Source organism: Hyperolius riggenbachi, chromosome 2 (genome assembly GCF_040937935.1).
Source record: "Hyperolius riggenbachi isolate aHypRig1 chromosome 2, aHypRig1.pri, whole genome shotgun sequence".
NCBI lineage: Eukaryota > Metazoa > Chordata > Amphibia > Anura > Hyperoliidae > Hyperolius > Hyperolius riggenbachi.
In genome coordinates this window covers 343398304-343425898 of record NC_090647.1, presented here as the reverse complement: position 1 = coordinate 343425898, position 27595 = coordinate 343398304, and the positions used below count along the sequence as shown (strand labels likewise).

General features: G+C 41.9%; 1 long non-coding RNA gene across 1 annotated transcript in view; it reads left to right on the top strand.

Moving 5' to 3' along the window:
* The window catches only part of LOC137544450 (uncharacterized), a 37054-nt gene extending 20649 nt beyond the window's left edge, over nt 1-16405 (top strand). The window contains exon 3 of the long non-coding RNA XR_011025866.1: nt 16347-16405. This is a non-coding gene — a long non-coding RNA (uncharacterized lncRNA). The remainder of the gene's footprint in view (nt 1-16346) is intronic.
* Nucleotides 16406-27595: the final 11190 nt, after the last annotated feature.

The following is a 27595-nucleotide window of genomic DNA, read 5'->3' as shown; positions in this document are numbered from 1 at the left end:
ACATGCTGATAAGTGAATAGATTCCCCCGAAAATTAGTGACTATGGTAAGGGATTAGACTCCTCCTAGTGTTTCTCATACTGCTATAATTTTAGCATATGCCCATGTACCAACTACACATCAACTATGTATGTATTTGTATTTCTACTATTCAATGTCATGACTGTACAGTGTCTTGTATTTCCTGTATATATTTTTTCCCCATTATTTGTTTTGTACAATGTACAGCGCTATGGAAGATGTTGGCGCTATATAAATAAAAATAATAATAATAATATGATTGTGGCCTTGATTCAGCTTAAAGGAATACTATCGATTGAAATGACTTTTTTTTTAATACTCTATATTAGTGTACACATTACCACCAGTGCTAGGGGCACTTTATTTATTCACCCAGGTCTCTCTCTCGCTATCCCTGCTTAAAAATTCATTTCTCACACAGCTCATAGTAGTTTGGGTCACCCTGAGCTGCTTGGTTACTCTGTCACACAGCTCACAAATATATTTCACTGTGTCACTCACAGCATGCAGCAGACATGAGGAGAAATAGGCTGATCTGAGGTGGTAACAGGTAACTAAATGAGCTTTAATATTGCTGGAATATAACTAGCTATAACACTAGTCTGTGTTGTTTACAGACTGGCTGCCTGCTTGTGGTGATTCACTCCAGGCTCCATCCACTTTACAAGCTGCTGAGAGGGGCAGACCACTGTCTACAATTAGCATTATTAGTATCTTCATCAGTCAAGAGAAGCAAAGATAATAAACACACATTGCTAGAATATTTAACCCCTTACCACCATATCAATAAGATTCTTTCAGCAAGGTGATAATTAAACTATAAACTGAGGAGTTGATAGCAACTCCCCTGTGTAGAGACATGGTCTAGCCCTCTGGGAGCCCAGCATTTAGATACATTTTGTATCCAACACTGACGCCAAAACTGACGGAGGATTTTACAGCTGAGAGGCAGAGCTGTGTGAGGAATCAAATTGCTCCTTGTACTTGTCCTAATGTGTGCTACAACATACAGCATTTAAAAGTAAATGCATACATCGATAGTATTCCTTTAATGTGAGGGAGCGCCTGCTATGCACGCCTTACATACCAGCGCTCGCTGCTATGTAAGGAACACGCCTTCCTTAGTTACAAGCGTTGCTTACATAGCAACATACGTAACTTTAACTGCGGGCAGAAACATAGAAAAAAACGTTTCAAAGGCACACTTAACGTTGCTATGAAGAGCCTTGACATTGACCTGGACTCCTGGGGGAACCTATCATAGAATCTCCTCACCTGGTAAAGCTTTATCAGCAATGGTGCTATCTCCTATGAGCAGAGCAGTATTGTAGTAGCGCAAAAGAAGTGTGAGCTGTACAAATCCAGAGCCAATGCTCTGCCAACCGTCCCAACAAACCATGTGTGCTCTACATGCAGCAGAGCTTTCGAGCCCGCATTGGACTGATTAGCCACAGCCAAACACATCGTACCCAACCAACTTCCTTTGTATGAAGTTCTTGGTCATGATCGACAATAATGTGCAAACATGCAGATGTTGATCCACACTAACAAGCACCCACATAATTAGAAGTTCAAATTATATGAGTATTAAACTCTCAAAAAAGGGAGCGTAAGACAAGATATGTCGACCTACTAAGTCCCATCGGTAAACTCAATTTTAAAATATATAACAACTATTTTTCTGAACACAGGTCACTGCTTTTGGTTTATACTAAATATCAATATTATTATCTGCATTCACCTTATGTACATAGGGGCAATCATCCTAATTGTCAGGTGCCATTGTTCACTTTCATACTGTTGAACTCCAAATGACAAATTTTTTATTATTATTTTACTACATTTCCCAATCTTATAATTTTTTCGAAATTTTTTGAACCCTTTATCCCCTACGTGGGCTGGTATTGTGCAGAATAGTTGAACCTGCAAGTGTGGGACTTTATTGCCTTAACAATACTAGTTATTGAAATTGGGGGGTACTCTGCAAAAGGAGGATAGAAAATCTTGCCCCACACTTGCAAAATATCCTTCTCAATATCAAGGATAAATGATTTATCCCATTTATATTGTCCATATGTGGTAGTATGTTCTGGGAAGGCCTTATGAAATACCATCTGAAATAAGGGCCCCCCATTTTCTCTGGACCCCTTTTGCACTAACACTATTGATAACTACTATTACAGGGAGTTGTAGGCTATGCCTATGTCCAGGGCCGTGCAGAGGGTCCTTAAGTGGGGGCTGCTCAAATTTTAAAAAGTGACCTCGCCCCCCCCCCCCAATGCATAGTAGTACCTACAAGTGGAAGGGGACTCCCTCCCAGCCCCCTTGCCCTTGCCATGCAGTGACATGTGATCTTCAACTCCCTGGCTCTCAAACTGTCCCAAACCATCCCCCTGAGCCCTTCTGCTTGACACATACATTCAGTCACAGAAGCACTGGCTGTATTCAATGGTGTGGAGTCAGTCAAGCCTGTCACTGGTGGCTGTACGTTTCCCCCCCCCCCCTCCTTGTTTCTGGCTAGGGGGTACTCGGTGCTGAATGCAGATGCTGGGTGCCATGTGGGTTCTGAGTGTGGGTACAGGGTGTCATGCGTGTTCTGGATATGGCTGGGTATCAAGTGTCATGTGTTTGTTGATTACAAATACTTAGTGCCATGTGAGATCTGGGTGCATGTACTGAATGTCATGTGGGTGCTGGGTTCAGGTACTGGGTGTGACATAGGTGTGAATACTTGGTGCCATGCCTGTATTTAGTGCTAGATATGGGTGGGCATTGTCACACGGGTTTTAAATTCAGGTACTTTGTGTGTGGGTACTGGTTAAGTGGGGGCTTGGTGCAGATAGTGGGTACCATGTGCAGGCTGTATGCAGGTGTGAGTACTGGGTGCAATGTTAGGCCTGGGTGCAGGTACTTGGTGTCATGTGAGTACTGGTTGCCAACTATGGGGGAAAGGGTTGTGGGTGAATGATGGGAGAAGTAGAGATCAGAAGACGACAGTGTGTGTGCTGCAGTAAGGGGAGGTAATTGGTGTGCTGGGGGAGGGAGAGGTCACTGAGGGTGCTGGGGAAAGGAGAAGTCAGTTTAGGTTCTGAGGGAGGTCACTATAAGCACTGCTGGGGACAAGAAGGGTGCCATTTGGGGAAGGAGAGGTCACTGTGGGTGCTGGGGGTGGCAGGATCACTGCAGTGATAATGCTTGGGAGGGAGAGGTCAGTATGGGTCCTAGGTAAAGGGAGAGGTCACTATGAGTGCAAGGTTAAGGGAGAGGTTACTGAGAATGCTGGGGGAGGGGAGAGGCCACTGCTGTCAGGGAGACACCATCTTACCTGCTCCCACACAGCTGCAGGGATGGTTACACTAGGAATCCTGTATGGGACCTCTTTACTCCAAAGCGTCCCAGATGGGGGAGGAGCTTCCCGCGGGTAGTGTGTGGGGATTCCTGCATGTGGTGGGCGTGGCTTATCACGGCTATGGGCAGGGCATATTTTTTGGAGCAAACGAAGCATTTTAATGGGTATTTTAAAGGGGGGGTGGCAGAGCTCCCCCTCTGCACATGCCTGCCTATGTCCATATTACACCAATTTACACCATAACATATTATCTGGCACTTTTGCCAGAAAAAAAGGGTTAGCAATAAGGTGAATTTTTTATCTGAATGGTGCCCTTGCTCCCAACTACAACAAAAGGCTACCTGGTGGAAGTAGGGGTAAGTATAGGTAAAAAGCTAACCCTACCCCTAGCTGCCAGCAAAGGGCATCACAGTGGTCAAATCATTGCCAAAATATGGACTTGAGCATAGAAAATAACTTCCTGCAGATTCTACAGACTTTCAGATATGTGCCAGACGAAACAAAAAATACAGCGCGGAGGCAGTATATATACCCCCTGCTGGTGGTTATTAATGGTTCCAGGGCCGTAGATATATGTACCTCCCCTGCCACGCGCTCCCGTGCATGTTCTCGCCAATGCCCATTAGTGCACTGATCATTGAATGGGAAATGATCAGTGAATGGCATCAATGAGATGCCAGTCATTGAGAAAATGAAAGTGAGAACACACACACTATTTCCTGTGTACTGTAGTGGGTGACATTGAGTGGCCAAATGGTAAAAAATATACCCTATTACATTAAATTAAATACATCCCTCATTAAAATTAACCCCTTATCTCTCCCACTCTCCCATAGTTACCAAAATAAAACATTATATATATATATATATATATATATATATATATATATATATATATATATTTAAAAAGATACATAAATAGTTACCTTAGGGACTCAACTTTTTTTTTATATGTATGTCATAAGGGTATATTACTGTTATATTTGCAAATAAGGGCTTGTAATTAGTGATGGATGCAAAACTGAAAAATACGCTTTTATTTCAAAATAAAATATTGTCCACATACATTGTACTAGGGACATATTTTAAACATTGTAATAACTAGGATGAATTGGCAAATAAAATGTGGGGATTTTATCCACCGTAGCATGTTTTATTTTAAAGCTACAATGCCGAAAACTGAGAAATAATTAATTGTTTTCATTTTGTTCTTATTATGCATATCTTAAAATGCATTTTGAATAAAATAATTAATAATTCTTAGCAAAACGTACCACCCAAAGAAACCCTAATTGGTGGCAAAAAACAGGGTATAGATTATTTAATTGTGGAAAGTAGTGGTAAAGTTATTAGGGAATTATTGGAAGGAGTGCTGAAATTTCAAAATTGCTCTAGTCCATAAGGGGAAAAAACTGTTAGTAGTGAAGTGGCTAATAATATATTTAATTATCTGTGTACATTTTCTTCTCATAAGATACTCCTCCTAAGACATTGCCCACTTGAACATAGTAAGTGTTTGTCCAGCAAGAGTCTTGCCAAGCACTCCTTAAGTACCATTGTTCTTCATTTGCCTTAACGGAAATGGAATAATATGTTAAACTCCTCTTAAACGATATGAGCACTATGGCATTTTCAGCCTCCAGAAGGCATGACCGGACACAGGGTCCTCTTTATTTTATTAGTGTTCTCTCCCAATTTACACATCAATAGCAAGTACAGTATTATGGATGGTACTGGATTTTTTTTTAAGACAGATGTCAATGGTGTCAAACCACTCCTTCTAATCACCACAAATCACTTGTGAGATCACATTCAACACAACAAATTTCTCTCTAGAGATTTCAGCTTGTATGGTGCAAGGAGTAAAGAGCAGAATTTGGGAAACAGGAGCAGACCCAGCTGGATTTAGCAGTAAACACCTCAACAGCATGTTCCCAATTTTCCTTTTTCTCTCCTCCTCCTCCTTCTCTTTCTTTTCCTTTTTTTAAGGTAGCAGGGAGGGCGCTGAGCCAAAACTCTGCAGCCCCGTGGGGAGAATCCCCCTCTCTGAGTGCGCCCCAGCGCCTGCCAGCCCAATTAAAGGAACATGAGGGGGAGGCTGCAGCTGGAGCTGTCCTGCTTCTCACAGCCAAGTCACAATTGTTTAGTCTGAAAGGCTTTTCAGGGAGTGCTGGCGTTCAGTGGCCCCACATCTGGATCTGCGGCTAGACAGCCTCTCTCCTTGGCTGCTGTCCCTTGAGCCTGTGCAGTCTGTAACCCAGGGATCTGCTGACAGGCTGTAGTCAGACAGTGTGTGAAAGCAACAGGGTTACCCCTCTGACACACAGCTTGTATAAATACAGGGAGCTTGGCTTCTCCAATCAGCCGGGCTCTCCCCTGTCTCTTCACTATCTTCTGCAACCTCATTGTGAGCAAAAGAATGCTTAACCCCTGCAAGATACAGAGGAAACTCTTACAGCATGTGCTGTTGGCTTCAGTTTCTACAACAAAACTTCCTACTCCATTAAACAGAATAAAATACCAGCAATACCAGCACAATTAACTAAGCTTAAACATTCAGGGCCTGCACACTTTGGGACCTAGGGGCATAGCTAGAAATAATCGGGACCTAAAACAATGTTTTGGTTCCCCCCCCCCAAGAAAAAATATTATAAGACATCTTTATGCCCCTTTCCCATCCCTCCTCACCACACACACCAATTGTGAGTAGCCAGATAGCTCACAGTATAGGTAGCCAGAGCTAAAGTATAGGTAAACTGGAGTAGTGCCCAACCCCCCCCCCCCCCCCGCCAGAGATGACCCCAGTATAAGTAGCCCCCTCAGTATAGGCAGCCAGCAGTAGCGCCCCACCCATAGTATATGTAGGTGGAAGAGCCCCCCGTAGTATAGGTAGCTAGATGTGACACCTCCCTCCCATGCACAGTATCAGCAGCGCAGAATAAGAGAAGTGACACTTCCAGTACAGATCACTCGTTGCTGAAGGAACTTTAAAAGAACCTCCTACAGTAGGATATTTATTGTAACTATACACATGTCATCTTTGTAACTCTACATGTGTCAGCATTTGCTGTTACCTGGAGCCACAAAAAAAGCATCACGGTGCATCTAAGCATCTGCAGTACATTGCAATGGATTTCTCCCTGTTGCAGATAGCTCCCCACCGGTGCACGGGAGCAGCTGACAGGCACTGCCTATAGGCTGGATTTACATTGCGTTTTCCCCCTCACATTGCACCGCACCGCTCAAAACATTCATATGGCCATGCAGCAGAGTGCTCCAACTGGGTCACATGCATAGCGCTGCCCCCGCACGCCCTTCGCTGCAAATTGCCGCCCCTCGCCCAGGGACATATTCCCTGCTGGAGAAAGTATGTCATTGGGATTCTCAGGTTTCCCGGTTGTATCCATGTCATTCCGCGCATGCGCACCACACCGTCCACCAGATTTAAAATTTCTTCATCGCCCATTAACTTTCATTACTCTGCCACAGCTGCTCATGCAGAAGTGTGACAGTAATGCGCTGGCTTGGCGGCTGATCTGGAACTTATGGCTCAACGCCGTAAGTGTGCTATGCCCCATTGCCTTGCATTGTCGTTGCGTTACCCTGCAGTAAAACGGTAACACAACGCACACCTGCAAGGCAAGTGTAAAAGGGGCCTAAGTGGAAATTCTAGTTTCAATATAAAAATAAAATCTATTTTCACAGTTGCATTGAAATTTTTTTTCTTAGCACTATTAACCGGTTCAGCGCCGCAGTGCCGAAAATCTCATGCATCCGAGCAACGTTCACCTCCCATTCATTCGCCTATAGCTTTATTGCTACTTATCACAATGAATTGATCTATAGCTTGTTTTTTCCGCCACCAATTAGGCTTTCTGTGGGTGATACATTTTGCTAAGAGCCACTTTACTGTAAATGCATTTTAACAGGAAGAATAAGAAAAAAACTGAAGAAATTCATTATTTCTCAGTTTTTGGCCATTATAGTTTGAAATTAATATACGCTACCGTAATTAAAACGCATGTATTTTATTTGCCCATCTGTCCCGGTTATTACACCATTTAAACGATGTCCCTATCACAATTTATGGTGCCGATATTTCATTTAGAAATAAAGGTGCATTTTTTCAATTTGCGTCCATCACTATTTATAAGCTTATAATTTTAAATAATATAATAACATATTCTCTAGACATGCATATTTAAAAAGTTCAGACCCTTGGGTAACTATTTATGTTGTTTTTGTTTTGTTTTTTAATTGTTTTTTTTTTTTTTTTTTAATAAAAAAAGTGTATGTGGGTAATTTTTGGTGTGGGAGGGAAACTGCTAATTTTAAATGTAAAATAATGTTTTTTTTTTAATCAAAAATTTATGTGGGTGCAGTTTACTATTTGGCCACAAGATGGCCACAGTGAAAAAAGTCCTAGATGCGAACCAGCTCGCATCTAGGAACTAAAATGCTGAGGAGTTGTTTCCTGGGGGCAGAAATACCGCGCTCTCTGGAGAGAAAGCGTCGGTATTTCTGCGGGGAAGTTAGATCGGTGAATGGGAATTATATTCCCATTCACTGATCGGGGGGCTAGCGGCGGGCAGCGGGCGCGCGCGCGGGGGGGCGCCCGATCGCGCGCACGAGCCGGCGGCAGCACCAGTGCCTATCTGGACGAGGAAGCTCGTCCAGATAGGCCGAACTGGTTAAAAAGCTAGTAATCTCCATTTTTTATTGGGACTTCCAAAGCTATTGTAATCAACAGACATATTTCACGTATAATAGTAGCTCAAACTGCAAGTTTGAGCACTATAGCAACAAAAATCTGGTAGATCAAAAGTAATAAGAACAGCAAACTTTGGGTGTATGCAGTAACTAACATGCATAATAAAGTCTTACTGCACGATGAGTAGAGCAGAATGCAATACATAACATGCAATGCATTACAATTGACCCATCGAGCATAAGACATTACACACATAATTCTGCTTACCAGCGTTTAGTGCATACTTTGACACCCCTGTCTTCCAGTTTGAATTAAAAGCACTGTGGAATTACTGTGTTTTATATAAAATCAATAAAATAACAGAATAGTGCTTGCAATTAATCCTTGTAAATTTACACAAATGGATTGGGGTTTTCTCAACAAAAGTGTTTTTTCCCTTTAAAAACACTCCCTTATGTAGAAGGCAGCATCCTCACCAGGTGATGTACAATAAGAATATTTTACAGTTCTTCTTTATAATGAATGAAATTGCCTTTACAATAATTACTGGGGTTGTTGTGAAAAGGTTGCACTTTGCACTGGTATTCCTTAGCCTGGTTAATGAGGGAGTCCATGATCAGGCACAGTGGCCAAATTGCTAAAACACCTGTGATTAATAAGGCATATCCAGCAGAAGAAAAGCTACCATGCTACTGGTCCCTGAAGTCTAGACTTTGCTTTGTGGAAATGGCACTTACAGCTTTTTTCCTACCAATGACATCATTCATCAATGTTTCCTCTCTAAATACCGCGATTACTACTCCTCCATCGCTGGAGATCTATACAAGGGGGTGTCATTTGTGGACACTACATTTCGCCTGTGCTGTACATTTTGCAGCATCTACAGATGTTAGGCATTTCTGCCGATATATTTGGAATGCTTGAACATTTTTAAACTGTATTGTTCCGACATATTTTTTTTACTATTTAGCTGTAGTAAGCATAATCAAGCCCGCAAAATAAATTTGTATTTGTTTTTTTTTTGCAATCACATAAAGGTCAATATTATTAATACAAACACAGAATTCAATTAAGTATGCTAAATCACTGAATTACGATGAATGATATTTTATACTACCTAATAGGAATTTTGCTACAGCTACGTTCACAGTGGTGCGTTGCAACTTTATGGAGGAATCTTAGAACAGAAAGTCAAACCTCAATTGTAAGTCTATGTGATGTTCAGGGTGCAGGCAGTGCATTGGGATCACTCTATAGTATCCCAACGCACTGCATGCAGTAAATTGCCGCATAACGCATGTGTCAACAGAGGCAGTGAAGCATTCTTTTAATTGATATTTCATTTCATTTTCAACCAAACTGTGTAGCTAGGTGACTGTATGCTTCACTGTATTCTTCACTGTTATGTACCTCAAAGTTGCATTACATGCGGTGCACCTCTTTTCGTTCCGGAAGCTTTTACCGTGAACACAGCCTAAGGTGTTCTTTAATCATACACATAAATAAGGACAAGGTGACTTGCTATATTGAAACAGCTAAAAGAAGCGTGGACAAATTTGGGCACCGGCTATGCGTACTGTGTCTACTGATAGCTGCGTGATAGGGAGCGCCCAAATTTGTCTTGGGGGTCAAGGTTATGCAGGGGGTTGGGGGGGAGGTTAAGGTTAGGTGACCAAAGGGTTAAGGTTAGTTGTCCACCTGGGGGTTAAGGTTAGGTGCCGACTGGGGGTGTTAGTCACCACCAGGGAAGGTAAAGTTAGGCACCACCAGGGGGGTTCTGCGTGAGAGTAGGAAGAGGTTAGTCCATAGTGAAATATCAGCAAATATTACCGATATTTCACTATATGAATTAAATAGTAGAATATTAGTAAATTCCCGATATTCTACTACCGTTATTTCCTGTGCCCTTTAACCCAATTTTTTTTTTCTGGTAAACTCTGCGCCCAAATTAGTTTGCAGCGCTTTTGAATGTTTGCCCTAATATCATTAATAATTTCCTAAAAGGGGCTTTGTTGTCCTATCCAGTATACCCCGTGGCATTTCTACATGTGTGAAGTGTGGCCACTTATCCTCCTCTTTTCTCTGTGAGTCTCCTCTGCTGTTCTGCCGTCTTTTCTTCTCCTGGCTTCTGCTATCAGCGTTGGATCTTTAGAAAGTGCCAGGCATTTTAAGCTGTGACTTCTGGCTTGGCTACTTGATACTCAATGAAAACCACACGCAGGCTATCATACTTCTCCTTGTTCGCTTCAACAGAAAATTAAACTTGTGGATACAAACTATTTATCTTCCAGTATTAAACACATTTTAACACATTGTTTAGCGCTCAGAAAAAATAGCTATTAGCCGAGTTGTACTGTAAATAGACATGACAGAAATTACACAATTTTGTTTTACAGTTGGTTTTGTAAAAATTGAAAAACATTTCTAAATGTTTTAAAGTCTATTGGGAAAAACAAAAACTATGTTTAAGGACTTTCACATGGAACCTTAAAGTACACCTTTATTCTAGAATTAATGTTTTCGAAAACTGCAATAAACAGCAGATTAGACTAACATTATTCAATTTCCTCTACAGAAGTAAGTATCTACTTACCGGTAGGTGTTACAGCCACTTGCTGGTTAAATTAGTTCCCACCTCTTCTGGAAGGATGGAACACTAAGGGTCCTTTTCCATTGAGAACGATTTGCAAATCGCAATTGAAAACCGCTAGCAATTTTTAAATTGCTAGTGTTGCTACTTTAACATAGGAATCATGTAAAAGTATTTTCCACTAAAGCGATTTGATTTGTAAATCGCAAACCCCAATCGCTGTCTGGAGCGATTTTGCAATGCAAATGCACTGCAAATGAAAAATCTCAATTGCATAACACAGTTGATTAAAATTTGCAATTGCTTGCGTTTGTAATTTGCTTTTGTGATTGCTAGTGGAAAAGAGCCCTTAAAGCAGGGGTCTCAAACTCAATTTACCTGGGGGCCGCAGGAGGCAAAGTCAGGATGAGGCTGGGCCGCGTAAGGAATTTCACAATTGCAGCGCATCGCCGCCTCTGCCCGCCCCTCTCACTCTTCCTTCACTGAGAGGGGCGGGGAGAGGCGGTGATCTGTGCGGCGATTGACGTCAGGAGGGGCAGAGCTGAAGCTGAAAGCTCTGCCCCTTCCAGGAAATGCCGGTGGATAGCCCCCGGGCGATTTGGGGACTCTGCAGCCCTCGTTTAGCGGCGGGGATGCGGCAGATTACTTGGGAGCACTGAAGCGAACTATAAGGAAGCTTTTGCCGTCGAGGGCCACAAAATATTGTATCGAGGGCCGCAAATGGCCCACGGGCCGTGAGTTTGAGACCCCTGCCTTAAAGAGTATCTGTAACATTGAAAATTTCCCCTGGGGGTACTCACCTCAGGAGGGGGAAGCCTCTGGATCCTATCGAGGCTTCCCCCGTCCTTCTGTGTCCCACGGTGGTCTCGCGGTGCCCCTCCGAACAGCGGGCATGTAAATATTTACCTTTCTGGCTCCAGTGCAGGCGCAGTAGCGGCTCTCGGCTCAGAAATAGGCAGAAATAGCCGATCCCAGTTGGGTCTGCTCTACTGCGCAATAGAGCGGACCCGACTGATATCAGCCATTTCCGCCTATTTCTGAGCCGAGAGCCGCTGCTGCGAGCGGCACTCACCGCCACGTGGACTGGAGCGTACTGCGCAAGCACAGTAGTTATGCGCCTGCGCAGTACGCTCCGGTCTACATGGCGGTGATTGACAGAGCCGCTCGCGCAGGCACAGTACAGGCCGACCTGGGGGTCAGTCTGACATCATCGCCGGGGACCGAGAGGCAGCGGCGGCGAACGGCTGACTGCAGAGCTGCGGTGAGGGACATGCTGGGAGCTTGGGGCTGGATGAAGCCCCGGGTAAGTAGCATTTATTTTTAGCAAAATGCCCTGATAACTCCTTTAAGAAGCTAGTTTTCTTTTTTTAGTATAATTGGCCGGTGGTGACTGTTAATGATTTGTCAATATTTGCACTTGGGACAGAACCGAATGTGGTGCTGCCCATGTTGGGGATGAATGCACTATAATGTCCTAATACTACGACTTTCTGTAAGCTTCCTTGGGGTTGATGAGCTAACTCTGTGAGACCTTTTGATAGTCAAATAGTGTACCATTTCTGAGCCACAAGTGACAACAATCTCTTAGAGTATTTCTTTACTAGGTGGGCACAGATCTCCTGAGGGATTTTGGCCCATTTTTCTATTGCAAAATGTTCTAGCTAGTCCAAATTGCATGGCTTCTGAGAATGGACATTTACTTTGAGCAGCCACCACAGATTCTCAATAGGATTGAGGTTTAGGATCTGTGCGAATCACTCCTGGATCTTGGTTTTGGTATCCTTGAAGAACTGTTGGACAATTTTCGATGTATGCTTTGGGTCATTGTTTTGTTGGAAGACCCAGTAACGAACTAAGCCTAGACTACAAGCAAATGTGTACATATTCTTCTTCAAAATGAAAGCATCATTTTATTTTTTCATGATGCCATGAACCCGAACAAGGCTTCCTGTGCCTGAGGCTGAAAAACTGCCCCACATCATGATGCTCCCACCAGTATGTTTAACTGTGGGAACTGGGTTTCTATGATTGAAGGCCTCTCCCTTTCTTAACCAAACATAAGCAACATCCATGTGCCCAAACAGTTCCAGTTTAGTCTCATCAGACCAAAGCACAGATTTTCTAAACTCATATTTACCTTTCAGATGTTCACGGGCAAACCTCATTCAGGCTCTGATGTACTGCTCTGTGAGTAAAGGGGTTCTTCTGGTATTATGGCCCTAAAGCCCACAATGATGAAGAGCTTACACAACTATGTTCCTTGAAACATCAACTCCAGAAGAGGCCAGGTCAGCACCAATCATCTTAACAGATGTCTGGGGCTCCTTGCTGACATCTCTATTTTCCTCTCCAGAGTTCTAGAAAACTTGTGTTAATGGCCATGGCCAGGCTTGCCTCTTACAGAATCTCCTTGTACTTGGCAATGATGTACTGTGAAATGCTTGGAAATGGCAGTGTAGCCTTCCTCCTTATCACGAGCCTCTACTATCTTATTTCTGAGCTCCAAACCGTTTTCCTTTGTCTTTGGCATGGTGAGTAACAGTAGTCCCTCTCATGTGTTCAGGTACCGTTTCTTTGATACTTTTTTATGCTGATTGAATGTTTTTAGGAAGCCAATTGACTGCACAGGTGCAGGGAGGATCTGGGTAATATAGAGCCTATGGCAAACACTGAAATTGTGCCCCTTCCCGCAGTCAGAGCCCCCTTCCCATCTAAAAACTGCATCCTTTCTTGCATACATGTGTTATAGCTGCCTGTGTTTTTTGGCTCAGTATAATACCGATGTTACTTTTTTGAAAATATCTCTTCTTATTCCCTCTCTGCCCTATTTTCTAACACTAAGCCAAGTGTGCCCTACATACATAAGTTAAGTAGCCATGTTCCTAAAATAAAATTCAGAATTCACCTTTCTGAGGCTCTAGTGATGGGGAGGCACAGAGGCAAGCATGGCAGCAAAGGGGCAGGTTGGTGCTGTAGTACCCATGGCACAAGCCATGCCTGCACCCCTCTAGATACGCCACTGCACAGGTGTGGTTTCAAAGATGATTGGTTAAATACTGTAGGTGTGGCGTTTTGAAAGCAAACACTCACATGGGGCTAATATTTTTTCCACCCCATTTTTTCTGCATTTGATATAAAGCAAGCCTAAAATGTATTTTATATTACAAAATGTACCAAAAGCTACTAAATGGCACTGGTGAATGTTTGCTTATATCAAGTTTCATCAATGCTGAAAATACTGAGAAGAAGTAGGAAAATGTTCCATAATTCCTGGGGGGGGGGCTAATATTTTTGGCCTCAATTGTAGAAGGGGTGTGCCAGTCCTGCAAAGTTCATTTGGTAATCAACATTTCTCTCTAGTTTTAACACTCGGAAAGTCACTTTTGGAGAAAGCAGGGCCACTGCTTGCATTGAAATAAACCTAATAATTGCTTGCAATGTAGAATGCTGCCTGGGGACCTCTTAGATCTCTCAGTTACCACAAATGGAAGCTTTTTTTAATGTTTTAAGAACAAGGTAAGTTTCCAAGTTTATGAACATTGGCACATCCCAAAACAAGAGCTCATCAGTGACCCAACAGTGCTTCCCAATAAATAGATCTGATGAAGGCGCAGCGCGCCGAAACGCGTAATGACGTCAGACGCACACTAACAGCAAGCCACGCCCACCCGGAAGTGAGACGGCAGCCAGTCAACGGAGATCGCGCTGCTGGCCACAGCGCGTTGCCTTCCACCACCCGGTGTTTAAGCGGCTGGCTTACCGCTGATAAGCGATTGTGTCATTGATGTTTGTGAGTATATATTAACTTGTCCAATAAAAATTGCCCATTGATAAATGCACTATGGAGCGCTCTTTTTTTATATAGATCCACTTCACTGAACCCTACATTGAACGGCACAAGTGCAGAGAATCAAAGAGGAGTATCTGTGAGATCTGGTTTGGGAGCGCAAGGAACTTTTACACTTCCCAATAAATAACTATGTTTACTTCCTTTAGGGTGAACAAGATGTAAAATGACACCTTTTGCCCAACATGGACAGATTTAATGAAGGAGATTCAGCTTAAATATGAAAATATGGCTCCATATTTTCATTTGTAAGTTAAGCATCTAACAACAAATGAATGCTTACGTGGACTTTTGCATCTGGTAATGTGATTGTTGGAAATTTCCATATACCTCCTTCTGGGTCTGTCTACCACACCAGTCCCAGAGTTGCAGCAATGGCTTTATTTCCATTTGGTGAGCTACTACTGCCATCTTATTTGAATTTAAGTGTATTGTTGCCCCTTTTCACACCTTGAATTGAAGCCTGAACAGAGCATGCAGGAAAGCAATTCAGCATGGAATAGCCTTGAAGATGCTTATGGACAAAGGAAAAGTGCCCTTTTGCTGATAAATGAAAACTTCAAGCTTATTTCCTACATTTACCTGGGTAATAGCAAAATGTACCTGACCCTTACCTAAGGCTTGGCTGTGAAAATCACGGAGCTTGTATGTTGTCCCCATGTTTGCAAGGGTTTCCTTTCCTACAGGCATTCCTGATTCCCCCCCTTCCCAAAAATATACAGATATGTTAATCTGCTTCACTCAAATTTGGCCTTAGAAAGCAATATGAATATAAGGAATATAAGGGATGTTAGAGACAAGACTATAATGTATAAAGCGCTGTGGTAGTTTTAGTGTTATTTAGATGCTAAAAAATATGTATAAATATTATTATTACCACTTTTGAAAAGCTAAGTGATCATCAGCAGCATATTCTGAACTAAGCGCTTATACAGCAGCGGAAGTAGACTCCTTATAGGCCCCTAAGGCACAGGTGTCCACATACAGTGGCAGCCTCTGGATCCCCTATTGCTATTATATATTACTGTTTCTTGTAAGCACTTTAGTAAATAGCCTTAAAAGTAAATTACAATTAAATCTGACTTCATTTGTGTGAGCCTCCACCCAGCTGTGACACCAGAGCCCTCTTCTATTTTTGTGGCAGACACTGAAGTGACTGCTGGTGCAACAATGCTGATACAAACTAAAGAGTAAATACACCGAACAGCTTTTGCTCTGTTTATCTACATGCAGCATTTTGTTTCTTCCTTGTACGGTACTTTCTTTACCAGTCTCATAACTCTTGGCTTTGCTTTCCATGAGCTTCTACTGATCCTTGTCTTGATTTAACTTGCAGTCATCACCTTATTGGATGAAAACTAACATGGACAGTGGTGCTGTTGACTTTCTAACACTGAAAAAATGTAATGTCATGTCTGCCAATTACCTAGACATAGTTGCGGTAATACTGGGGCCTGATTTAATGAAAGCTTAATTGCAATGACTAAAGACATTTTGCAAGTAAGTTCAGTATTGGTTTTGCTTCTGTGGCTGGATATGACACTATAGTGTCTTCTATAGTTTGCATGAAGCAGACTGCACAGAAGCCACAATTCTGAGCATCAGGCCCTTGCCTATTCCGCTTCTACTGGCATACTCTATTCTGCTGTAGGTACACATTACATAATGTATAATACAGTCTAGCTAGTTTACAGAATAACCAAGTTTCCATATATTTTATAGCATGGCATTGTCAGTTTACCACTACACCCTGATGATGCCTTTTCAAGTACAGTACAAGTTTCTGGCTGGGGACAGATAAATGATTGTCAAGTGATGGACTTTTCTAGGTTTACACAGAGCAGAAGAATGCATTTCAGACCAAGTTAACAAGGCATGAACACCTGGGAATGAAATATTGTGTCTTCTTATCCTGATAGGTAAGTATGTGAGGCTTGCTGATGCTAAACCAGGTAAGGTTAAGGTAATGGCAGGTTCATATTGGGCTTTCGCTTACAAGTAGGGTCTGGTTAGTGTTAGGCTTGAACTAATGGTTAGGGTTAGGTTAAGAGTTTGCAATGTCGCTAATACCAATATTTTGGGTGAGTAGTTAGGGTCAGTCATTGTTTAAATAGTTATAATATTACAGTAAGAGTTAGACTTAGGTGTAAGGTATGGGTTAGTGTTAGGCAATTGGTAAAGAGACAGTCGGCTAGGCTCAGGTTTGGGTAGTGTACATTGGACATAGTTAAGGGGTAAGTTTAGTGGTATGCAAAGTGTAGGGGTTAAAGGAACTTGGGGAGCAGTTATTTCACTTTGAATTCCTCATATCTCAAACCAAAAAGACATGGTACTAGTAAAATTAAAAACATACACATGCCTGGTTATTCACTGAATAATCTTGGATGTTTTGAATGTTTCATAGTAGCAGAGAAGCTATAATAGAGAAGGCTGGCAAGAAAATAGTGCAGCAGGAGAAAGGCATCGGTCTACAGACAACCTTGCAAACATCAGCAATGATTCAGCTTGTGGTGAATATGAGCAGTGATGAAAAATGCATTTTTGGGAATTATTGATTGTCAGACAACGATGCCCTACAAGTAACTATCAGGGAGTCGGTGTATAGCAGCCCTGAGACTGGTTTTGTTATGCAATACAGATGTTGCCACAATGATGTTGATGTCCCATCAACCTCCATGGCGAATATGTGCAAAGAACTGAAGTGTAACCCAGATGTTCCAATTATCAATGGCCAAATAATACAACGAAGTATCTAAGCAGCTCGGAGTGACCCAAAACCACTAGGAAAGTATAGGGGACAAAAACAACCCTTATAAAAATCGGAACTTTGAACATGGCTAGATGGTAACAGTGCATACTTTTTCATTTCAGTGCTCTTTACTGCACATCATCTGTAACAGACCAGTTCACAGTGCTGCCATCTTTGTGATCTGGTACACAGCACACTCGTTTCTGCAACTTAATCTTGGCAAAGAAGGATAAAGACAAATGTAATCTATCTGTAAACAAAACAGGCAAGTTTCAATAGAATGGAGAAATATTTAATTGGCCTGGAATCCATGGTGACTCATTAGCACTACTGAACATTATAACAAACATTATGTAGGGAATATTGTAGCTGACATATTCTATCTGTGTTTTGGTGTTCGTAAAGTAATAACTTAAAAAAAACAGACACATGCAAATATGTGATGTCCTACCAATGACAAGGGAGTAAGTGGCCAAAGGTACCCTTATGGCCTCACACATAGTTTAACCACTTAAGGACCAGGGGATTTTCCTGATTTTGGTGCTGCGTGGGCTCTCCAGCCCGCAGCACCGATCAAGATTGAGCCTGGGCGACCAGACTGCCAGGAGGCCGCAATAGCAGCATAGGGGGCGATATACAGGCTGGGAATGCGAACAATCACTCGCGTTCCCATGCCTGACGGCCGGTGACGGCCAAACCGGAAGTGTTCACCGGCGGGTGCAGAGGCATCGGAGCGGAGCTGCGAGGGCATCGATCGGCTGCAGAGGGCTGAGGGAAGCCCCAGGTGAGTTCATCTCATTTTTTTTGTGTGGCTTTAGGTTCACTTTAAGCCTGGTACACACTTTCAATTATGATGGACCAATCACTGATCAATTTTACCACCGCCATGTAGTATGTGGATTTACCTACACAATCTGCTGCTAGTATTCAATATCTGTTGACCCTCACACTACACGGAGATGGTAAAATTAATCAGGGATTGGCCAATTATAATTGAAAGTCTGTACCAAGCTTAAGTTCCTGGATATTGTGTAGCATAGAACAAACCACCTAAAGGTGGCCACTAACAATCCAATTTCTAGCAAAAAAATGAGCGATCAGATAATTCTGATTGGAAGAAAAATCGTTCACTACACCATCAACGAACCAATCTTTGCTTCCTATCTATCACAACCAACAAGAAAATCCAAATTTTGGTTTGACCAAAATCTAATCGGACGACTATTTTTATAATCATTCGTAGTCGATTGTGCCCATCAATGGAGATTATTTACAACCAATTCAATCAGAATTTCTGATCGCTCTAACAATTTTTTGCTAGAAATTGGACCATTAGTGGCCACCTTTAGAGAATTGGAAACTGGGGTCATTGCCAACATACTGCACATATACCTCTATGAGCTTTCCATCCAGTAATGAAATACTGCAGACAAATAATATTATTGTAGGGTGTAAAATTACAGTCCAAGTTTTTCTTTTACAAAGGTAGTTAAAGGGTGCATAGACCAGGAATCTGTGGCTGACTGAGTGGTATACACAGTACCAAACCATAATCATAAGAACAAAGTCAGTCACCAAAAATATGTATATATTTAACCATTTAACGGCAATGTATCGTATTAAAACGTCATGCTTTTGCCTGTTAATGGCAACATGACGTTTTAATACGTCGCGCGTTCCCGCCGCCGCTCCGCACGTGTGCGCGCCGCTACTGCCGCCATTACCGTCGGGATCTTGTGCTGAGTGATTGGGGAAGAGGACCGAGCGGTCCTCTACCCAATCGCACTGCCTGGAGTAAATGGACGCGATCGCAAACAGCGGCCGCGTCCATTCATAAAAACAGGAAGCTGTTACAGTTTAATAAAGTGTAAAAAAAAAAAAAGTGATCACTTCCTATATGGGAGAGTGTTCACTACTGCCACCTTGTGGCCAAAAAGTATATTACACATACATATACAAGTACATACACACTATTAATAGAATTACACTTCCAACCCTCCCCCCCCCCCCCCCCCAAAAAAAAAACACTTGTAAATAAAAATCAGCTTAAAATAAATAAATAAATAGTTGCCTTAGGGACTCAGCTTTTTTTAATCTATATTTTATGGGGGAAAATTAATTTTAATTTATTATATAGGGGCTTGTAATTATGGCCAGAACAAAAAAAACAAAACAGAAAAATAACACCTATATTTCAAAATAATATATTGTCGCCATACATTGTGATAGGGACATAATTTACACGGTTTAATAATCGGGACAACTGGGCAAATAAAATGTGTTTGTTTTAACCACATGAGAATGTTTAATTTTAAAACTATAATGGCTGAAAATTGAGAATTAATTATTTTTTTTTCATTTTTTTTGTTTTTTTCCCATTAAAACGCATTTAGAATAAAAAAAAATCTTAGCAAAATGTACTACCCACAGAAAGCCTAATTGGTGGCGAAAAAAGCGAGGTATAGATAATTTTCTTGTGATAAGTAGTAATAAAGTTATTAGGGAATAAAAGGGAGGAGCACTGACAAGTGAAAATTGCTCTGGTCCGTTAGAGTAAAAACCCTTGGGGGTGAACAGGTTAAGTAATTCATCTGACTTCTACAAAAAATGTACATCTTGGCTGGTTCCCTGAAGAAAGGACCATAAAACAAACATTACATTGAACTTAAGACAACATTACACTGAATTTACATAACACAACAACATTATACTGGCATGTCCACAAATAAAAAAACATCTCAGAATTATGCTAATAATAACATTTTGCCTCAACGTGATTTTGCGATACATATGACCATTTTATTTAGAAAACAAAACAAAACACTGAAATGAAATTGGCATATCAAATCCAGCATGACATAGAAGATTATTTTGAACCCTCTTTAAAAAGTAACTGTCGGGCATAAAATCAAAAATCAATTCTTTATTTTTATCTGGTAAACAAGTAATAAGGATGCTAATCAGGCAATCCAAAAGTTAAAATCACTATTACTTTTCTTGTTGATAAATTATCATTCCCAAGTTTACAAGACTCTTATTTGATACACAGAAAATTTGGTACACAAAAGAGAAGTTGCAGGGCATGCTGGGTTGTATTTTTTGCTTCCCTACTTCCCCTCAGACTTAACTAATGCAGCCTGATTGGCTGAAGCCTCTTTCCCTCCTGTTTTCCCCTCCCACACCTCTGTTCCTCTCTGATTGGCCAAAATTTCTCAGGCTGAAACAATGCACTTTCTATAGTGAAGGGCGGGCAAATCAGGCAGAGGAGACTAAGGGCGGATATTACATCACGACAGGCTTCAAAATAGCCACAGTAAATATGGAAACTGTCTAGAATAGGATTCTCTACTTTTCCTTTATAAAATTCACAGGAATCATAACATGGACAGTGCAATACATACAGTATGTTATGTAAGTAGAGCAAGTATTTATCTACTTATATATTTGTTTTTTTTTATCCTGAGATAGTATGGCTGACAGCTCCTCTTTAAAAGGCTTCCATGCCTGGAAGTGGAAAGCAAGATTCTCCTGGAGTTCCAACTTTAACTTATTACAAATTAGAGCTGCATGAATCTGAGAACAGTTAGGCAGAATTGGTTCAGTAACTCAGGATTTAGGTGTACCACGTCCGAATATTATTTAAGTAAATGGTAGAAAAATTCAGGTGTTTATTGTGGTCCCTGTAGGGCAAAGTACAGCAGCTAGTAGCACCAAAATAGTATGAGAAGCCCACCATAACTGAGGAAAATTAGGCCAGACGCACTTATCGTTACAGAATGCTGGCAGCACACATAAAGATTAATGGGCATTATGCAAGGTGCATAATGCTGGTTACACAATTAGCATAACTGGCTATGCATACAACACATACATTGCAACTATGACATGTATTACTGGCTGACTTGGTAGCCACCAAGGTCCAATAAAAAGAGTGAATCCTGTAAGTGTAGAAATATGAAAGGGAAATGGAAAAATTTGGTGCATTGGTAGCTTTGAGCACTTATTATCATATTAATAAAGAGGAGATCAGTAAATAGAAGATCATGCAAATGGGGACTATAGACTGAAAGTAATGATGGAGGCAAAAATGACCAAGAGAAAATGGTGTATTGTAACTTTAAAATAACAAATAGCTGGCATAATAATACTGTTAATCAAAAGTTGCTGATTATGTTAGCAATTAATGGATCATAAAAAATATAAAATAGATATAAATTACCTATGGGTGATGGTGCATGGAGGGTAGTATGATTTGAATGGAATTAGTGATTAGCTGTAATTTTAAAATAAATACCTAAACACATATTGACAATTGTGGGCTGTGGAAAGAGTTTATTAAAATGAAAACATGGGAAGGCCATTAAAGTGTGTAAAACCTATTTATTGTTGGGTACTGAACCAAATAACATTTTACGTTTGGCTTTAGTCACAACAGGTCATTTTAAGAAACTTTCTGATTGCAAACTGTAAGAGATATACAGTATAGGCTATAATGATGTGATTAAGGAGGGATGAGGATTTTGTATAAAAGGATACCGCAGGTGAAAGCCCATATTCTGGTGGTCATGTAACAAATGGGGCCACCATGACTCTCTCCAACCATGGCCACAATAACGCCTGCTATAAGGGGGAGTGGTGCCTGTAAGAGAAAGAGTGAGGGTGCCTAGTTGGAGTCCCGCACAGCTCTGTGCCCCCTAGTGGTTATGCCTCTGGATTCATGTGTCTGTGCCCACCCTTAGGTGTCTTAGCCATACATTTATTTATTATTTATTTATTGTATTTAGAAAGCGCCAACATATTATGCAGCGTTGCACATTAGTTTAGGTTACAGACAATATTTAGGGGTTACATACAGCAATACGACAATACAGGAATACAAGAAAAAACAGATCACGCAGCACAGTTTGAGTCCAAGGTAATGCTTAGTCAGTCACTGGATGGGAGCATGGAGATTAGGCAATTTGAGCTCACTTAAATGCATAGCATGGGTGCACAGTAATGGAGGTGCACGATCAGGTAGGACACAAAAGGAGGAGGAGCCTGCCCGAAGGCTTACAACCTAGAGGGAGAGGTAGGGACACGAAAGGTAGAGGACCAGAGTTACATAGTTACATAGTTACTTGGGTTGAAAAAAGACATACGTCCATCGAGTTCAAACAGAGAACAAAGTACAACACCAGCCTGCTACCTCATATATACCTGTTGATCAAGAGGAAGGTGAAAAACCCTTACAAGGCATGGTCCAATTAGCCCCAAAAGAGAAAAAAATTCCTTCCCGACTCCAGATGGCAATCAGATAAAATCCCTGGATCAACATCATTGGGCATTCCTAGTAATTGTAGCCATGGATGTCTTTCAACGCAAGGAAAGCATCTAAGCCCCCTTTAAATGCAGGTATAAAATTTGCCATAACTACTTCCTGTGGCAATGCATTCCACATCTTAATCACTCTTACTGTAAAGAACCCTTTCCTAAATAAATGTCTAAAATGTTTTTCCTCCATGCGCAGATCATGTCCTCTAGTCCTTTGAGAAGGCCTAGGGACAAAAAGCTCATCCGCCAAGCTTTTATATTGCCCTCTGACGTATTTATACATGTTATTAGATCCCCTCTAAGGCGTCTTTTCTCTAGACTAAAGTTCCGCTGCGGGTTTAGAGCACTAGTGAGGGGAGGTAGGTCAGAGTGAAAAGGTGAGTTTTGAGGACCTTCTTGGAGATGTTGAAGGAGGGGGCTGCCCTAATGGGTGGAGGTAGGAAGTTCCATAGTGTTGGAGCAGCTCTTGAGAAGTCCTGGAGGCGTGCATGAGACTGGGTGATGTGGGGGGGGGGGGGGGGGGCGGTCAGGTGAAGTTCGTTGGAGGTGAAGAGTGAGCGGCTAGGTGTGTACCTCTGAGTAAGATCGGAAGTGTAGGTTGGACAGTTTTTGTGGACAGATTTGTAAGTCAGACACAGTATCTTGCATCTGATTCTTGGCTGGATAGGAAGCCAGTGGAGGGATTCACAGAGGGGAACCGCTGTGGTGGAGCGATGGGAGGAATGGATAATTTTGGCTGCCGCATACATGATGGACTGCAGCAGGCCAATTCGGGTCATAGGGAGACCAGACAGAAGGGCATTGCAGCAGTCAAGGTGGGAAAATATGAGAGCATGGATGAGGAGTTTGGTGGTGACAGAGGTCAGGAAAGGGCGGATCTTGCAGATGTTATGGAGGTGGAAGTTGCAGGTCTAAACATTGGTCTAAACCAATATATAAATATACTGTATATAGACAAAACAAGACAAAGAATATTTATATTGTGCTTTTCTCATGGCGGACTCAAAGTGCTCGAGCTGCAGCCACTAGACCCGCTCCGAAGGCAGTAGCAGTGTTAGGGAGTGTCCTGTGTCAGAGGCAGAGCCTGTAACCAATACATTACCCATCCACTGCTATATCTATCTACAGTATCTATCTATCTATCTATCTATCTATCTATCTACAGTGGCTTGCAAAAGTATTCGGCCCCCTTGAAGTTTTCCACATTTTGTCACATTACTGCCACAAACATGAATCAATTTTATTGGAATTTATTTCACATGAAAGACCAATACAAAGTGGTGTACATGTGAGAAGTGGAATGAAAATCATACACGATTCCAAACATTTTTTTACAAATAAATAACTGCAAAGTGGGGTGTGCGTAATTATTCAGCCCCTTTTGGTCTGAGTGCAGTCAGTTGCCCATAGATATTGCCTGATGAGTGTTAATGACTAAATAGAGTGCACCTGTGTGTAATCTAATGTCAGTACAAATACAGCTGCTCTGTGACAGCCTCAGAGGTTGTCTAAGAGAATATTGGGGGCAACAACACCATGAACTCCAAAGAACACACCAGACAGGTCAGGGATAAGGTTATTGAGAAATTTAAAGCAGGCTTAGGCTACAAAAAGATTTCCAAAGCCTTGAACATCCCACAGAGCACTGTTCAAGCGATCATTCAGAAATGGAAGGAGTATGGCACAAGTGTAAACCTACCAAGACAAGGCCATCCACCTAAACTCACAGGCCAAACAAGGAGAGCGCTGATCAGAAATGCAGTCAAGAGGCCCATGGTGACTCTGGACGAGCTGCAGAGATCTACAGCTCAGGTGGGGGAATCTGTCCATAGAACAACTATTAGTCGTGCACTGCACAAAGTTGGCCTTTATGGAAGAGTGGCAAGAAGAAAGCCATTGTTAACAGAAAAGCATAAGAAGTCCTGTTTGCAGTTTGCCACAAGCCATGTAGGGGACACAGCAAACATGTGGAAGAAAGCTCTCTGGTCAGATGAGACCAAAATTGAACTTTTTGGCCAAAATGCAAAACGCGATGTGTTACGGAAAACGAACACTGCACATCACTCTGAACACACCATCCCCACTGTCAAATATGGTGGTGGTGGCAGCATCATGCTCTGGGGGTGCTTCTCTTCAGCAGGGACAGGGAAGCTGGTCAGAGTTAATGGGAAAATGGATGGAGCCAAATACAGGGCAATCTCGGAAGAAAGAAAACCTCTTGGAGTCTGCAAAAGACTTGAGACTGGGGCGGAGGTTCACCTTCCAGCAGGACAATGACCCTAAACATAAAGCCAGGGCAACAATGGAATGGTTTAAAACAAAACATATCCATGTATTAGAATTGCCCAACCAAAGTCCAGATCTAAATCCAATCGAGAATCTGTGGCAAGATCTGAAAACTGCTGTTTACAAACGCTGTCCATCTAATCTGACTGAGCTGGAGCTGTTTTGCAAAGAAGAATGGGCAAAGATTTCAGTCTCTAGATCTGCAAAGCTGGTAGAGACATACCCTAAAAGACTGGCAGCTGTAATAGCAGCAAAAGGTGGTTCTACAAAGTATTGACTCAGGGGGCTGAATAATTACGCACACCCCACTTTGCAGTTATTTATTTGTAAACAATGTTTGAATTCATGTATGATTTTCGTTCCACTTCTCACGTGTACGCCACTTTGTATTGGTCTTTCACGTGTAATTCAAATAAAATTGATTCATGTTTGTGGCAGTAATGTGACAAAATGTGGAAAACTTCAAGGGGGCTGGCTGAATACTTTTGCAAGCCACTGTATCTATCCCAGGCCGGGGATCTGACTGAAACATAGCCTAGTCCAGAATTAGAAGGTTCTTATAGATGGTTTCCTGAAAAGAAAAGGTTACACAGGCCTCAGTGTTGAGTGTGATGTAGATAGCTTCTAGAAAAAAATGTAGATTTGTATTTAATCTATTAAATAATAATGTTTTCATATACAGTATTGTCATCCATTATATAAATGTATATGAGTGTATATTTGAATCTATTGAATGTTATATTGTCACTTAATGTTATTACATGTTTATTCAGAGCTTAACTGTACTGGAGCAAAACTATAAATCAAATACGGCCATCAACCGTCACCCCCTCATGTGTCTCCACTGCCCCTTCTTTTTGGTCTGCCCATGTTTATTTACAGACAGCAAGTGTCAAACTAAAGAAATAACAGTCACCTTTTATGGACAAACTATGCCACTATATCTATACACACAGTAAATCTGCTTAAAGCCCTGGTTCTCCCTTAGTCTTAGTAAAGGTGAATAGGGGGCTTTGCCATTACTCACACAATTTTCATATTTGATGCAGCCATTCCAGAGCAATTCTTGACTAAACAAGGCACATGGTATGTGTCAGGATACAGGAATGTAAAAGGAGCATTACTACAGTAATTTTGCTTTGGGCAAACAAGAATACGAGATGTGTATCCAGACGTTTTGCACATTTGGGATAAGCAGCCACTTAGCTTAGATGGTTCTTTATTGCTGCTGCTGCTGCTGCTGCTGCTGCTGCTATTCTGTACAGGGGAGGTGATGGGGACAAGCTGTTGTTGCAAAGAGAAGTGAAGTACATTAGAAGATTAGAAGATTTCACTGTATTGTTGCAAGTAGCATGATTGAGGACACTGCTTTCAGATGTTATATCTAATAGTTCTTACGCGGAATGAAAAAATATGGCAATAATTTTTGCTTTTTTAAAACTTTGCTAAATCTTACAAAAATAGCTGTTTATTGTTAAATGTACTAGAACAGGGCTGCCCAATAGGTCGATCACGATCTACCGGTGAATCGCGACCACCTGCTCGGTAGATCGCAGCCTCATGGCCTCGTTCCATTAAATTTTGCGTCCGGCAGTTGTAGAACGTGGCCGCTTGGCCGCGTCCCATCAAATTTTGTTGCCAACCGCTGGCCAAGATGGAAGCAGGGGAGGAGAGAGGCGGTGCGGCCGCGATGTCATGGCTGGGGGCAGCGCCAGGCATATCACATCCACGCACGCTGCACCGCCGCCCCTTTGCCCGGCAGAGCACTCCCTCAGCCTCCGGATTGCATATCTGCCCTCAAGGCAGCTGCAGCTGAGGGGGTGGAGACCAGGACAAGCCGCAGACATTATCGCTGGAGCTGGAGGGAGGTAAGTGATAACTAGGTAAGTGAACCTATACTGAAGGCACATATACCTAACTAACCTATACTGAAGGCACATATATACGTAACTAACCTATACTGAAGGCACATATACCTAGCTAACCTATACTGGAGGCACATATACATAGCTAACCTATACTGAAGGCACCTATACCTAGCTAACCTATACTGAAGGCACATACACCTAGCTAACCTATACTGAAGGCACATATACCTAGCTAACCTACACTGAAGGCACATATACCTAGCTAACCTATACTGAAGGCACATATACCTAGCTAACCTATACTGAAGGCACATATACCTAGCTAACCTACACTGAAGGCACATATACCTAGCTAACCTATACTGAAGGCACATATACCTAGCTAACCTATACTGAAGGCACATATACCTAGCTAACCTACACTGAAGGCACATATACCTAGCTAACCTAAACTGAAGGCACATATACCTAGCTAACCTATAATGAAGGCCCCTATACCTAACTACCTATATGGGGGGGAGGGTAAGCTTAGCATTTGAAATGTTGCTAAGCTTGCGAGCCGAAAAAGTGTGGGCCCCCTTGTACTAGATTGATAAACATGCTGAAGTTAGTTCAGAGGGGGCTGATTGGGCAGGGAGGCATTTGCCTCCCATATTGCTATGTTGTTCCATAAACTAAGATACTAAGAGGGATGGGTGATCAAACTGTCTCACCTGTTTCCATTGCACACCACTCCTTCATTTCTATTTCTCAGGACATCTACATGCTGTATGCAATTATGAACTCCTGTTACTGCTTCCTTCTACCCACTGTCTAATCATTATAGACACAACAGTGAAGAGGTGGGATTAGGGAGTACACA